This window comes from Lampetra fluviatilis, chromosome 70, assembly GCF_964198595.1.
Source record: "Lampetra fluviatilis chromosome 70, kcLamFluv1.1, whole genome shotgun sequence".
Lineage (NCBI taxonomy): Eukaryota > Metazoa > Chordata > Hyperoartia > Petromyzontiformes > Petromyzontidae > Lampetra > Lampetra fluviatilis.
In genome coordinates this window covers 2,565,106-2,580,565 of record NC_136344.1, presented here as the reverse complement: position 1 = coordinate 2,580,565, position 15,460 = coordinate 2,565,106, and positions in this window count along the sequence as shown.

Sequence of the window (15,460 nt, the reverse complement as noted above, 5' to 3'; positions counted from 1 at the left end):
GAGTGGGTGAGTGAGTGGGTGAGTGAGTGGGTGGGTGAGTGAGTGGGTGAGTGGGTGAGCAGGTGAGTGGGTGGGTGGGTGAGTTAGAGGGTGAGCGGGTGAGTGGGTGGGTGGGTGGGTCAGTTAGAGGGTGATCAGGTGAGTGGGTGAGTAGGTGAGTGGGTGAGTGGGTGAGTTATAGGGTGAGCGGGTGAGTGGGTTGGTGGGTGAGTGAGTGGGTGAGTGGGTGGGTGGGTGAGTGGGTGAGTTAGAGGGTGAGCGGGTGAGTGGGTGGGTGGGTGAGTGGGTGAGTTAGAGGGTGAGCGGGTGAGTGAGTGGGTGGGTGAGTGGGTGAGTTAGAGGGTGAGTTGGTGGGTGAGTGGATGAGTGAGTGAGCGGGTGAGTGAGTGGGTGAGTGGGTGAGTAGGTGGGTGAGTGGATGAGTAGGTGAGTGAGTAGGTGGGTGAGTGGGTGAGTGGGTGAGTGAGTGGGTTAGAGGGTGAGCGGGTGAGTCGGTGGGTGAATGGGTGAGTGGGTGAGTAGGTGGGTGAGTAGGTGAGTGAGTGAGTGGGTGAGTGGGTGAGTGGGTGGGTGAGCGAGTGGGTGGGTGAGCGAGTGGGTGAGTGGGTGAGTGGTTGAGTGGGTGGGTAAGTGGGTGGGTGAGTGGGTGAGTGAGTGGATGAGTGGGTGAGTGAGTGGGTGAGTGAGTGGGTGGGTGAGTGAGTGGGTGAGTGGGTGAGCAGGTGAGTGGGTGGGTGGGTGAGTTAGAGGGTGAGCGGGTGAGTGGGTGGGTGGGTGGGTCAGTTAGAGGGTGATCAGGTGAGTGGGTGAGTAGGTGAGTGGGTGAGTGGGTGAGTTATAGGGTGAGCGGGTGAGTGGGTGGGTGGGTGAGTGAGTGGGTGAGTGGGTGGGTGGGTGAGTGGGTGAGTTAGAGGGTGAGCGGGTGAGTGGGTGGGTGGGTGAGTGGGTGAGTTAGAGGGTGAGCGGGTGAGTGAGTGGGTGGGTGAGTGGGTGAGTTAGAGGGTGAGTTGGTGGGTGAGTGGATGAGTGAGTGAGCGGGTGAGTGAGTGGGTGAGTGGGTGAGTAGGTGGGTGAGTGGATGAGTAGGTGAGTGAGTAGGTGGGTGAGTGGGTGAGTGGGTGAGTGAGTGGGTTAGAGGGTGAGCGGGTGAGTCGGTGGGTGAATGGGTGAGTGGGTGGGTGAGTAGGTGGGTGAGTAGGTGGGTGAGTGGGTGAGTGAGTGAGTGAGTGGGTGAGTGGGTGGGTGGGTGAGTGAGTGGGTGAGTGGGTGGGTGGGTGAGTGGGTGAGTGGGTGAGTAGGTGGGTGAGTAGGTGGGTGAGTAGGTGAGTGAGTGAGTTGGTGGGTGAGTGAGTGGGTGGGTGAGTGAGTGGGTGAGTAGGTGAGTGAGTGGGTGGGTGAGTGGGTGAGTGGGTGAGTGGGTGGGTGAGCGAGTGGGTGGGTGAGCGAGTGGGTGGGTGGGTGGGTGAGTGGGTGGGTGAGCGAGTGGGTGAGTGGGTGAGTGAGTGGGTGGGTGAGTGAGTGGGTGAGTAGGTGAGTGAGTGGATGGGTGAGTGGGTGAGTGGGTGGGTGAGCGAGTGGGTGGGTGAGCGAGTGGGTGAGTGGGTGAGTGGGTGAGTGGTTGGGTAAGTGGGTGGGTGAGTGGGTGAGTGAGTGTATGAGTGGGTGAGTGGGTGGGTGAGCGAGTGGGTGAGTGGGTGAGTGGGTGAGTGAGTGGGTGAGTGGGTGGGTGAGCGAGTGGGTGAGTGAGTGGGTGAGTGAGTGGGTGAGTGAGTGGGTGAGTGGGTGAGTGGGTGAGTAGGTGAGTGGGTGAGTGGGTGGGTGAGTGGGTGGGTGGGTGAGTGGGTGAGTGGGTGAGTGGGTGGGTGGGTGAGTGAGTGGGTGAGTGGATGAGTGGGTGGGTGAGTGGGTGAGTGGGTGAGTGAGCGAGTGGGTGGGTGAGCGAGTGGGTGAGTGGGTGAGTGGTTGGGTGAGTGGGTGAGTGGGTGGGTGGGTGAGTAGGTGGGTGAGTGGGTGGGTGAGTGAGTGAGTGGGTGGGTGGGTGAGTGAGTGAGTGGGTGAGTAGGTGAGTGGGTGAGTGGGTGAGTGGGTGGGTGAGTGGGTGGGTGGGTGGGTGAGTGAGTGGGTGAGTGGGTGAGTGGGTGAGTTAGAGGGTGAGCGGGTGAGTGGGTGGGTGGGTGGGTGAGTGAGTGGGTGAGTGGGTGGGTGGGTGGGTGAGTGGGTGAGTTAGAGGGTGAGCGGGTGAGTGAGTGGGTGGGTGAGTGGGTGAGTTAGAGGGTGAGTTGGTGGGTGAGTGGATGAGTGAGTGGGTGAGTGGGTGAGTAGGTGGGTGAGTGGATGAGTAGGTGAGTGAGTAGGTGGGTGAGTGGGTGAGTGGGTGAGTGAGTGGGTTAGAGGGTGAGCGGGTGAGTCGGTGGGTGAATGGGTGAGTGGGTGGGTGAGTAGGTGGGTGAGTAGGTGGGTGAGTGGGTGAGTGAGTGGGTGAGTGGGTGAGTGAGTGAGTGAGTGAGTGAGTGGGTGAGTGGGTGGGTGGGTGGGTGGGTGAGTGAGTGAGTGAGTGAGTGGGTGGGTGGGTGAGTGGGTGAGTAGGTGGGTGAGTAGGTGGGTGAGTAGGTGGGTGAGTAGGTGAGTGAGTGAGTTGGTGGGTGAGTGAGTGGGTGGGTGAGTGAGTGGGTGAGTAGGTGAGTGAGTGGGTGGGTGAGTGGGTGAGTGGGTGAGTGGGTGGGTGAGCGAGTGGGTGGGTGAGCGAGTGGGTGGGTGGGTGGGTGAGTGGGTGGGTGAGCGAGTGGGTGAGTGGGTGAGTGGGTGGGTGGGTGAGCGAGTGGGTGAGAGGGTGAGTGAGAGGGTGAGTGAGTGGGTGAGTGAGTGGGTGAGTGGGTGGGTGAGTGGGTGAGTGAGTGGGTGGGTGGGTGAGCGAGTGGGTGAGTCGGTGGGTGAATGGGTGAGTGGGTGGGTGAGTAGGTGGGTGAATAGGTGGGTGAGTGGGTGGGTGAGTGGGTGAGTGAGTGAGTGAGTGGGTGGGTGAGTGGGTGAGTGAGTGGGTGATTCGGTGGGTGAATGGGTGAGTGGGTGGGTGAGTAGGTGGGTGAGTAGGTCGGTGAGTGGGTGAGTGAGTGGGTGAGTGGGTGAGTGAATGAGTGAGTGGGTGAGCGGTTGAGTGGGTGAGTAGGTGAGTGAGTGGGTGGATGAGTGGGTGAGTGGGTGGGTGAGCGAGTGGGTGGGTGAGCGAGTGGGTGAGTGGGTGAGTGGTTGGGTGAGTGGGTGAGTGGGTGGGTGGGTGGGTGAGTGGGTGAGTGGATGAGTAGGTGGGTGAGTAGGTGAGTGAGTGAGTGGGTGAGTGAGCGAGTGGGTGGGTGAGTGAGTGGGTGAGTAGGTGAGTGAGTGGATGGGTGAGTGGGTGGGTGAGCGAGTGGGTGGGTGAGCGAGTGGGTGAGTGGGTGAGTGGTTGGGTAAGTGGGTGGGTGAGTGGGTGAGTGAGTGGATGAGTGGGTGAGTGGGTGGGTGAGCGAGTGGGTGAGTGGGTGAGTGAGTGGCTGAGTGGGTGGGTGAGCGAGTGGGTGAGTGAGTGGGTGAGTGAGTGAGTGGGTGAGTGAGTGGGTGAGTGGGTGGGTGAGTGGGTGAGTAGGTGGGTGAGTAGGTGGGTGAGTAGGTGGGTGTGTAGGTGAGTGAGTGAGTTGGTGGGTGAGTGAGTGGGTGGGTGAGTGAGTGGGTGAGTAGGTGAGTGAGTGGGTGGGTGAGTGGGTGAGTGGGTGAGTGGGTGGGTGAGCGAGTGGGTGGGTGAGCGAGTGGGTGGGTGGGTGGGTGAGTGGGTGGGTGAGCGAGTGGGTGAGTGGGTGAGTGAGTGGGTGGGTGAGCGAGTGGGTGAGAGGGTGAGTGAGTGGGTGAGTGAGGGGGTGAGTGGGTGGGTGAGTGGGTGGGTGAGTGGGTGAGTGGGTGAGCGAGTGGGTGAGTCGGTGGGTGAATGGGTGAGTGGGTGGGTGAGTAGGTGGGTGAGTAGGTGGGTGAGTGGGTGGGTGAGTGGGTGGGTGAGTGGGTGAGTGAGTGAGTGAGTGGGTGGGTGAGTGGGTGAGTGAGTGGGTGAGTCGGTGGGTGAATGGGTGAGTGGGTGGGTGAGTAGGTGGGTGAGTAGGTCGGTGAGTGGGTGAGTGAGTGGGTGAGTGGGTGAGTGAATGAGTGAGTGGGTGAGCGGTTGAGTGGGTGAGTAGGTGAGTGAGTGGGTGGATGAGTGGGTGAGTGGGTGAGTGGGTGGGTGAGCGAGTGGGTGGGTGAGCGAGTGGGTGAGTGGGTGAGTGGTTGGGTGAGTGGTTGGGTGAGTGGGTGGGTGGGTGGGTGAATGGGTGAGTGGATGAGTAGATTGGGTGAGCAGGTGAGTGAGTGGGTGAGTGAGCGAGTGGGTGGGTGAGTGAGTGGGTGAGTAGGTGAGTGAGTGGATGGGTGAGTGGGTGAGTGGGTGGGTGAGCGAGTGGGTGGGTGAGCGAGTGGGTGAGTGGGTGAGTGGTTGGGTAAGTGGGTGAGTGAGTGGATGAGTGGGTGAGTGGGTGGGTGAGCGAGTGGGTGAGTGGGTGAGTGGGTGAGTGAGTGGGTGAGTGGGTGAGTGAGTGGGTGAGTGAGTGAGTGGGTGAGTGAGTGAGTGAGTGGGTGAGTGGGTGGGTGAGTGGGTGAGTAGGTGAGTGGGTGAGTGGGTGAGTGGGTGGGTGAGTGGGTGGGTGGGTGGGTGAGTGAGTGGGTGAGTGGGTGGGTGGGTGGGTGAGTGGGTGGGTGGGTGAGTGAGTGGGTGAGTGGATGAGCGGGTGAGTGGGTGGGTGAGTGGATGAGTGGGTGGGTGAGTGAGTTAGAGGGTGAGCGGGTGAGTCGGTGGGTGAGTGGGTGAGTGGGTGGGTGAGTAGGTGGGTGAGTAGGTGGGTGAGTGGGTGAGTGGGTGGGTGAGTGAGTGAGTGGGTGGGTGGGTGAGTGAGTGAGTGGGTGAGTAGGTGAGTGGGTGAGTGGGTGAGTGGGTGGGTGAGTGGGTGGGTGGGTGAGTGAGTGGGTGAGTGGGTGAGTGGGTGAGTGGGTGGGTGGGTGAGTGAGTGGGTGAGTGGGTGAGTGGTTGAGCGGGTGAGTGGGTGGGTGAGTGGGTGGGTGAGTGAGTGAGTGGGTGAGTGAGCGGGTGAGTGAGCGGGTGAGTGAGTGGGTGAGTGAGTGAGTGAGTGGGTGAGTGGGTGAGTGAGTGGGTGGGTGAGCGGGTGGGTGAGCGGGTGGGTGAGTTGGTGAGTGGGTGAGTGGGTGGGTGGGTGAGTGAGTGTGTGAGTGGGTGAGTGGGTTAGTGAGTGGGTGAGTGGGTGGGTGGGTGAGCGGGTGGGTGAGCGGGTGGGTGAGTGAGTGGGTGAGTGAGTGGGTGAGTGGGTGAGTGGGTGAGTGGGTGGGTGAGTGAGTGGGTGGGTGAGTGAGTGAGTGAGTGGGTGTGTGGGTGAGTGAGTGGGTGAGTGAGTGAGTGGGTGGGTAAGTGAGTGAGTGGGTGAGTGAGTTAGTGGGTAGGTGGGTGGGTGAGTGGGTGAGTGGATGAGTAGATTGGGTGAGCAGGTGAGTGAGTGGGTGAGTGAGCGAGTGGGTGGGTGAGTGAGTGGGTGAGTAGGTGAGTGAGTGGATGGGTGAGTGGGTGAGTGGGTGGGTGAGCGAGTGGGTGGGTGAGCGAGTGGGTGAGTGGGTGAGTGGTTGGGTAAGTGGGTGAGTGAGTGGATGAGTGGGTGAGTGGGTGGGTGAGCGAGTGGGTGAGTGGGTGAGTGGGTGAGTGAGTGGGTGAGTGGGTGGGTGGGTGGGTGAATGGGTGAGTGGATGAGTAGATTGGGTGAGCAGGTGAGTGAGTGGGTGAGTGAGCGAGTGGGTGGGTGAGTGAGTGGGTGAGTAGGTGAGTGAGTGGATGGGTGAGTGGGTGAGTGGGTGGGTGAGCGAGTGGGTGGGTGAGCGAGTGGGTGAGTGGGTGAGTGGTTGGGTAAGTGGGTGAGTGAGTGGATGAGTGGGTGAGTGGGTGGGTGAGCGAGTGGGTGAGTGGGTGAGTGGGTGAGTGAGTGGGTGAGTGGGTGAGTGAGTGGGTGAGTGAGTGAGTGGGTGAGTGAGTGAGTGAGTGGGTGAGTGGGTGGGTGAGTGGGTGAGTAGGTGAGTGGGTGAGTGGGTGAGTGGGTGGGTGAGTGGGTGGGTGGGTGGGTGAGTGAGTGGGTGAGTGGGTGGGTGGGTGGGTGAGTGGGTGGGTGGGTGAGTGAGTGGGTGAGTGGATGAGCGGGTGAGTGGGTGGGTGAGTGGATGAGTGGGTGGGTGAGTGAGTTAGAGGGTGAGCGGGTGAGTCGGTGGGTGAGTGGGTGAGTGGGTGGGTGAGTAGGTGGGTGAGTAGGTGGGTGAGTGGGTGAGTGGGTGGGTGAGTGAGTGAGTGGGTGGGTGGGTGAGTGAGTGAGTGGGTGAGTAGGTGAGTGGGTGAGTGGGTGAGTGGGTGGGTGAGTGGGTGGGTGGGTGAGTGAGTGGGTGAGTGGGTGAGTGGGTGAGTGGGTGGGTGGGTGAGTGAGTGGGTGAGTGGGTGAGTGGTTGAGCGGGTGAGTGGGTGGGTGAGTGGGTGGGTGAGTGAGTGAGTGGGTGAGTGAGCGGGTGAGTGAGCGGGTGAGTGAGTGGGTGAGTGAGTGAGTGAGTGGGTGAGTGGGTGAGTGAGTGGGTGGGTGAGCGGGTGGGTGAGCGGGTGGGTGAGTTGGTGAGTGGGTGAGTGGGTGGGTGGGTGAGTGAGTGTGTGAGTGGGTGAGTGGGTTAGTGAGTGGGTGAGTGGGTGGGTGGGTGAGCGGGTGGGTGAGCGGGTGGGTGAGTGAGTGGGTGAGTGAGTGGGTGAGTGGGTGAGTGGGTGAGTGGGTGGGTGAGTGAGTGGGTGGGTGAGTGAGTGAGTGAGTGGGTGTGTGGGTGAGTGAGTGGGTGAGTGAGTGAGTGGGTGGGTAAGTGAGTGAGTGGGTGAGTGAGTTAGTGGGTAGGTGGGTGGGTGAGTGGGTGAGTGGGTGGGTGAGTGAGTGGGTGAGTAGGTGAGTGAGGAGGTGAGTGAGTATGTGGGTGGGTGAGTGGATGAGTGGGTGAGTGGGTGGGTGAGCGAGTGGGTGAGTGGGTGAGTGGGTGAGTGAGTGGGTGCGTGAGTGGGTGAGTGGGTGAGTGAGTAGGTGAGTGAGTGGGTGAGTTAGTGAGTGGGTGAGTGAGTGGGTGAGTGGGTGGGTGAGCGGGTGGGTGAGTGGGTGAGTGAGTGAATGAGTGAGTGGGTGAGTGTGTGTGTGAGTGAGTGAGTTAGTGGGTGGGTGGGTGAGTGAGTGGGTGGGTGAGCGGGTGGGTGAGCGGGTGGGTGAGTGGGTGAGTGGATGAGTGGGTGGGTGGGTGAGTGGGTGGGTGGGTGGGTGAGTGGGTGAGTGGGTGGGTGGGTGAGCGGGTGGGTGAGCGGGTGGGTGAGTGAGTGGGTGAGTGGGTGGGTGAGTGAGTGAGTGGGTGCGTGAGTGAGTGAGTGGGTGAGTGGGTGTGTGGGTGAGTGAGTGGGTGAGTGAGTGGGTGAGTGGGTGGGTGAGTAGGTGAGTTGGTGGGTAAGTGAGTGAGTGGGTGAGTGAGTGAGTGAGTGGGTGAGTGAGTAGGTGGGTGGGTGAGTGGGTGAGTGAGTGGGTGAGTGGGTGAGTGAGTGGGTGAGTGAGTGGGTGGGTGGGTGAGTGAGTCAGAGGGTGAGTGGGTGAGTGAGTGGGTGAGTGAGTGGGTGGGTGGGTGGCTGGGTGAGTGAGTTAGAGGGTGAGCGGGTGAGCGGGTGAGTGAGTGAGTAGGTAAGTGAGTGGGTGAGTGAGTGAGTAGGTGAGTGAGTGGGCGGGTGAGTGGGTGGGTCGGTGAGTGAGCGGGTGAGTCAGTGGGTGAGTGGGTGAGTCGGTGGGTAAGTGGGTGAGTGAGTGAGTGAGTGGGTGAGTAGGTGGGTGAATGAGTGGGTGAGTGAGTGAGTGGGTGAGCGGGTGAGTCGGTGGGTGGGTGAGTGGGTGAGTGGGTGAGTGAGTGGGTGGGTGGGTGAGTAAGTGGGTGAGTGGGTGAGTGTGTGGGTGAGTGAGTAGGTGAGTGAGTGAGCGAGTGAGTGAGTAGGTGAGCATTTGAGTGGGTGAGTGAGCGGGTGAGTAGGTGAGTGAGTGAGTGGGTGAGTGAGTGGGTGAGTGAGTGGGTGAGTGAGTGAGTTCCAAGTGCGAACTCTGAACCATCAACTCCCCATCATGCACAGGTGGAAGCCGACAAACCCCCCAACCATCCTCCTGTTCCCCCCCTGCCCCCCCCCCCCTGCCCCCCCCCCTGCTCCCTCCTGGTGATGGAGGAGCAATGTGATGAGGGGCGGCTGGACTGGACACAAGCATCCAGCCACGTATCGATTCAGGTGGCCCCACCAATACACCATCAATACACCACCAATACACAATCAATACTCCATCAATACACCAGCAATACCCCACCAATACACAATCAATACTCCACCAATACACCATCAATACACCACCAATACACAATCAATACTCCATCAATACACCAGCAATACCCCACCAATACTCCACCAATACACCATCAATACACCATCAATACACAAGCAATACTCCATCAATACACCACCAATACACCGCCAATACACCCCCAATACACCGCCAATACACCCCCAATACACCATCAATACACCATCAATACACCATCAATACACCCCCAATACACCGCCAATACACCCCCAATACACCATCAATACACCATCAATACACCACCAATACACCCTCAATACACCGCCAATACACCCCCAATACACCATCAATACACCCCCAATACACCATCAATACACCCCCAATACACCGCCAATACACCCCCAATACACCACCAATACTCCATCAATACACCATCAATACACCACCAATACACCACCAATACACCCCCAATACACCATCAATACTCCACCAATACCCCACCAATATGTGCAATGTTGAGTATATGGGCAATCTTAGTCTATGGGCAATGTTAATCTATGGGCAATGTTAATATATGGGTAATGTTAGTTTATGGGCAATGTTAGTCTATGGGCAGTGTTAGTCTATGGGCAATGTTAGTCTATGGGTAGTGTTAGTCTATGGACAATGTTAGTCTATGGGCAGTGTTAGTCTATGGGCAATGTTAGTCTATGGGTAGTGTTAGTCTATGGGCAATGCTAGTCTATAGGCAGTGTTAGTCTATGGGCAGTGTTAGTCTATGGGCAATGTTAGTCTAGGGGCAATGTTAGTCTATGGGTAGTGTTAGTCTATGGGCAATGTTAGTCTATGGGCAGTGTTAGTCTATGGGCAATGTTAGTCTAGGGGCAATGTTAGTCTATGGGTAGTGTTAGTCTATGGGCAATGTTAGTCTATGGGCAGTGTTAGTCTATGGGCAATGTTAGTCTATGGGCAATGCTAGTCTATGGGCAGTGTTAGTGTATGGGCAATGTTAGTCTATGGGCAATGTTAGTCTATGGGCAATGTTAGTCTATGGGCAATGTTTATCTATGGGCAATGTTGAGTCTATGGGCAATGTTAATCTATGGGCAATGTTAATCTATGGGCAATGTTAATCTATGGGCTGTGTTAGTCTATGGGCAATGTTAGTCTATGGGCAATGTTAATCTATGGGCAATTTTAGTCTTTGGGCAATGTTATTCTACGGGCAATGTTAGTCTATGGGCAATGTTAGTCTTTGGGCAATGTTAATCTATGGGCAGTGTTAGTCTATGGGCAATGTTAGTCTTTAGGCAATGTTAATCTATGGGCAGTGTTAGTCTATGGGCAATGTTGAGTCTATGGGCAATGTTAATCTATGGGCAATGTTAATCTATGGGCTGTGTTAGTCTATGGGCAATGTTAGTCTATGGGCAATGTTAATCTATGGGCAATTTTAGTCTTTGGGCAATGTTATTCTATGGGCAATGTTAGTCTATGGGCAGTGTTAGTCTATGGGCAGTGTTAGTTTTTGAACAATGTTGAGTCTATGGGCAATGTTAATCTATGGGCAATGTTAGTCTTTGGGCAATGTTAATCTATGGGTAATGTTAATCTATGGGCAATGTTAGTCTATGGGCAATGTTAATCTATGGGCAATGTTAGTCTTTGGGCAATGTTAATCTATGGGTAATGTTAATCTATGGGCAATGTTAATCTATGGGCAATGTTGAGTCTATGGGCAATGTTGAGTCTATGGGCAATGTTAGTCTATGGGCAATGTTAATCTATGGGCAATGTTAGTCTTTGGGCAATGTTAATCTATGGGTAATGTTAATCTATGGGCAATGTTATTCTATGGGCAATGTTGAGTCTATGGGCAATGTTAATCTATGGGCAATGTTAATCTATGGGCAATGTTAATCTATGGGCAATGTTAGTCTATGGGCAATGTTAATCTATGGGCAATGTTATTCTATGGGCAGTGTTAGTCTATGGGCAATGTTGAGTCTATGGGCAATGTTAATCTATGGGCAATGTTAATCTATGGGCAATGTTAATCTATGGGCAATGTTATTCTATGGGCAATGTTAATCTATGGGCAGTTTTAACCTATGGGCAATGTTAACCTATGGGCAATGTTAATCTATGGGCAATGTTAATCTATGGGCAATGTTAACCTATGGGCAATGTTAATCAATGGGCAATGTTAATCTATGGGCAATGTTAATCGATGGGCAATGTTAATCGATGGGCAATGTTAACCTATGGGCAATGTTAATCGATGGGTAATGCTAATCTATGGGCAATGTTAACCTATGGGCAATGTTAACCTATGGGCAATGTTAATCGATGGGAAATGTTAACCTATGGGCAATGTTAATCGATGGGTAATGCTAATCTATGGGCAATGTTAACCTATGGGCAATGTTAACCTATGGGCAATGTTAACCTATGGGCAATGTTAATCGATGGGCAATGTTAACCTATGGGCAATGTTAACCTATGGGCAATGTTACCCTATGGGCAATGTTAATCGATGGGCAATGTTAACCTATGGGCAATGTTAATCGATGGGCAATGTTAACCTATGGGCAATGTTAACCTATGGGCAATGTTACCCTATGGGCAATGTTAATCGATGGGCAATGTTAACCTATGGGCAATGTTAACCTATGGGCAATGTTAATCGATGGCCAATGTTAATCTATGGGCAATGTTAACCTATGGGCAATGTTAACCTATGGGCAATGTTAATCGATGGGCAATGTTAATCTATGGGCAATGTTAATCGATGGGCAATGTTAACCTATGGGCAATGTTAATCGATGGGCAATGTTAATCGATGGGTAATGTTAATCGATGGGCAATGTTAACCTATGGGCAATGTTAACCTACGGGCAATGTTAACCTATGGGCAATGTTAGTCTATGGGAAATGTTAACCTATGGGCAATGTTAGTCTATGGGCAATGTTAACCTATGGGCAATGTTAACCTATGGGCAATGTTAATCTATGGGCAATGTTAATCGATGGGCAATGTTAATCGATGGGCAATGTTAACCTATGGGCAATGTTAATCTACGGGCAATGTTAACCTATGGGCAATGTTAGTCTATGGGAAATGTTAACCTATGGGCAATGTTAGTCTATGGGCAATGTTAACCTATGGGCAATGTTAGTCTATGGGCAATGTCAATCGATGGGCAATGTCAACCTGTCTCCCTGCACCCAGCTGGCGTTCGGCCAGAGCTACGGCGACGATGGTGGCAGCACTTCCTCCTCCTCCCACAATGCACCGGGACTGCGGCGGGTCGACCAATCGCAGCGCGGGTGAGGCTGAAATTGCGTTGCCCCTTCGCCATTCGTCGGCACGGGTGCAGACAAAGGCCAGGCCGCCTTTGTCTCCCCGCGGGGTGATTAAGTCCGTGGGGAACCTCTACTACATGGTGGTGACACCACCGCCACTGGTGAGAGAATTCCTTAAGAGTGGAGGATAATCTTCTTGGTTCTTTGGGTAAAGTCACGTAGAAGGGAAGTAATAAAATAATACAAATAAAACATGATAAAATAATTCTCACGCATATTTCGGCCACAACGCAAGCAGCCGTCCTCAGGTGAGGACGGCTGCTTGCGTTGTGGACGGCTGCTTGCGTTGTGGCCGAAACGTCGTGAGAATAATTTTATTGTGTTTTATTTTCATTATTTTATTACTTACCTTCTACGTGACTTTACCGAAAGAACCAAGAAGATGAATCCCTGCGGTCACAAAAGTGGAGGATAACTCCTTAAGATAGAGAGAGAACTTCTTAAGAATGAAGGCTACGTAAGACTGGACTCCTTAGGAGAGAGACATCCTTAAGAGTGGAGGGTGAGGCGATGAAATCCTTCAAGCACCCGGCACACCACATCCACCATCACCCTCCGGCCACAACAACAACAACAACCCTCATGGCATCTCTCTTCCTCACCAGGAGCAGCGACCTCGCACCCTCACCGCCACCGCCGCCGTCGTTAGCGTCGTCACCGCTGGCGACACCGCCACTTGCAACACCTCTGATGACACCGCCGCTAGCAACACCTCTGATGACACTGCCACTTGCAACACCCCTAATGACACCGCCACTTGCAACACCTCTGATGACACCGCCGCTTGCAACACCTCTGATGACACCGCCGCTGGCAACACCGCTAATGACACCGCAGCTGGCAACACCTCTGATGACACCGCCACTTGCAACACCTCTGATGACACCGCCACTTTCAACACCTCTGATGACACCGCCGCTGGCAACACCTTTGATGACACCGCCGCTGGCAACACCGCTAATGACACCGCCACTTGCAACACCTCTGGCACCACTGCCGCTTGCAACACCTCTGATGACACCGCCACTTGCAACACCTCTGATGACACGACCGCTTGCAACACCTCTGATGACACCTCTAATGACACCACCGCTTGCAACACCTCTGATGACACCGCCGCTTGCAACACCTCTGATGACACCGCCGCTTGCAACACCTCTGATGACACCGCCACTTGCAACACCTCTGGCACCACCACCGGCACCACCGCCGGCATCACCGCTGGCACAACCGCCACCGCCGACGGCACCGCCCCTGGCACCGCCGCCGCTGTCGGTGATGCCGTCGTTGTGCTGGCCGTGCCCGTCGCGCGCCGATGGCATGGAGCTGGTGGTGACGGTGCAGCCGGAGCAGCAGTACCGGGCGCGGTACCTCACCGAGGGCAGCCGTGGTGCGGTCAGGGACCAGAGCCAGCAGGGATACCCCACCGTGACGGTGAGCGTGGCACAAGGGGGTAGCACCCCCCCCCCCTACTACTACTACTCACCCGCTCACTCACCCACTCACTCACTCATCCGGTCACTCACTCACCCACTCATCCGCTCACTCACTCATCCGCTCACCCACTTACCTGGTCATTCACACACTCACTCACCCACCCACTCACTCACTCACCCACTCACTCACCCGGTCACTCACTCACCTGCTCACTCAATCACTCACCCATCCACCCGCTCACTCATCCGCTCACTCACTCATCCGCTCACTCACGCACTCACCTACTCACCCACTCACTCACTCAACCACTCACTCACCCACCCACTCACTCACCCACTCACTCACTCATCCACTCACTCACTCACTCACTCACCCGCTCACTCACTCGCCCACTCACTCACCCACTCACTCACTCATCCACTCACTCACCCACTCACCCACTCACCCACCTACTCACCCACCCACTCACTCACTCACCCACTCACTCACCCATTCACCCACCCACTCACTCACTCGCCCACTCACTCACCCACTCACTCACTCAACCACTCACGCGCTCACCCACCCACTCACTCACCCACACACTCACCCCCCGTGTCTCCCCGCGCCTCTCACCCCCCGTCTCTCCCGTCTCTCGCCCCCCCACCAACCCCCATCAACCCCCAGCTGTTGGGCTGCTACCCGCCTCGTCCCGTGGACGTCCACGTGTTCATCGGCGTCGACTCCCCGCGGCCCCGCCCCCACCCATGCTACCAGAGCTGCCGGGTGACGGGGCGCACTACCGGGGGCTGCCGGGAGGCGCGCGTGGGCACCACCACCCTCATCTCGGCCCCGATGCGGCCGCACGACGGAGCCATGGGCCTCCAGTGAGTGGCGGAGGTGTTGCAAGCCGGCGAGCGTTGGGGCCAGTGAGGGTCGTCATACCGCGAACTCACGCGGAGTGTTGAGGCCAGTAGTGACGTCATACCGCGAACTCACGCGGAGTGTTGAGGCCAGGAGTGACGTCATACCGTGAACTCACTCGGAGTGTTGAGGCCAGGAATGACGTCATAGCAATCACGCGGAGTGTTGAGGCCAGGAGTGACGTCATACCAATCACGCGAAGTGTTGAGGCCAGGAGTGACGTCATAGCACTCACTCACTCGGAGTGTTGAGGCCAAGAGTGACGTCATATCAATCACGCGGAGTGTTGAGGCCAGGAGTGACGTCATAGCACTCACGCGGAGTGTTGAGGCCAGGAGTGACGTCATACCAATCACGCGGAGTGTTGAGGCCAGGAGTGACGTCATAGCACTCACTCACTCGGAGTGTTGAGGCCAAGAGTGACGTCATACCACTCACTCTCGCGGAGTGTTGAGGCCAGGAGTGACGTCATACCAATCACGCGGAGTGTTGAGGCCAGGAGTGACGTCATAGCACTCACTCACTCGGAGTGTTGAGGCCAAGAGTGACATCATATCAATCACGCGGAGTGTTGAGGCCAGTAGTGACGTCATACCACTCACTCACTCGGAGTGTTGAGGCCAGGAGTGTCGTCATACCAATCACTCACGCGGAGTGTTGAGGCCAGGAGTGACGTCATACCACTCACTCACTCGGAGTGTTGAGGCCAGGAGTGACGTCATACCACTCACTCACTCGGAGTGTTGAGGCCAAGAGTGACGTCATACCACTCACTCACTCGGAGTGTTGAGGCCAGGAGTGACGTCATACCACTCACTCACTCGGAGTGTTGAGGCCAGGAGTGACGTCATACCACTCACTCACTCGGAGTGTTGAGGCCAGGAGTGACGTCATACCACTCACTCACTCGGAGTGTTGAGGCCAAGAGTGACGTCATACCACTCACTCACTCGGAGTGTTGAGGCCAGGAGTGACGTCATACCACTCACTCACTCGGAGTGTTGAGGCCAAGAGTGACGTCATACCACTCACTCACTCTGAGTGTTGAGGCCAGCAGTGACGTCATACCACTCACTCACTCGGAGTGTTGAGGCCAGGAGTGACGTCATACCACTCACTCACTCGGAGTGTTGAGGCCAGGAGTGACGTCATACCACTCACTCTCTCGGAGTGTTGAGGCCAAGAGTGACGTCATACCACTCACTCACTCGGAGTGTTGAGGCCAGGAGTGACGTCATACCACTCACTCACTCGGAGTGTTGAGGCCAAGAGTGACGTCATACCACTCACTCACTCGGAGTGTT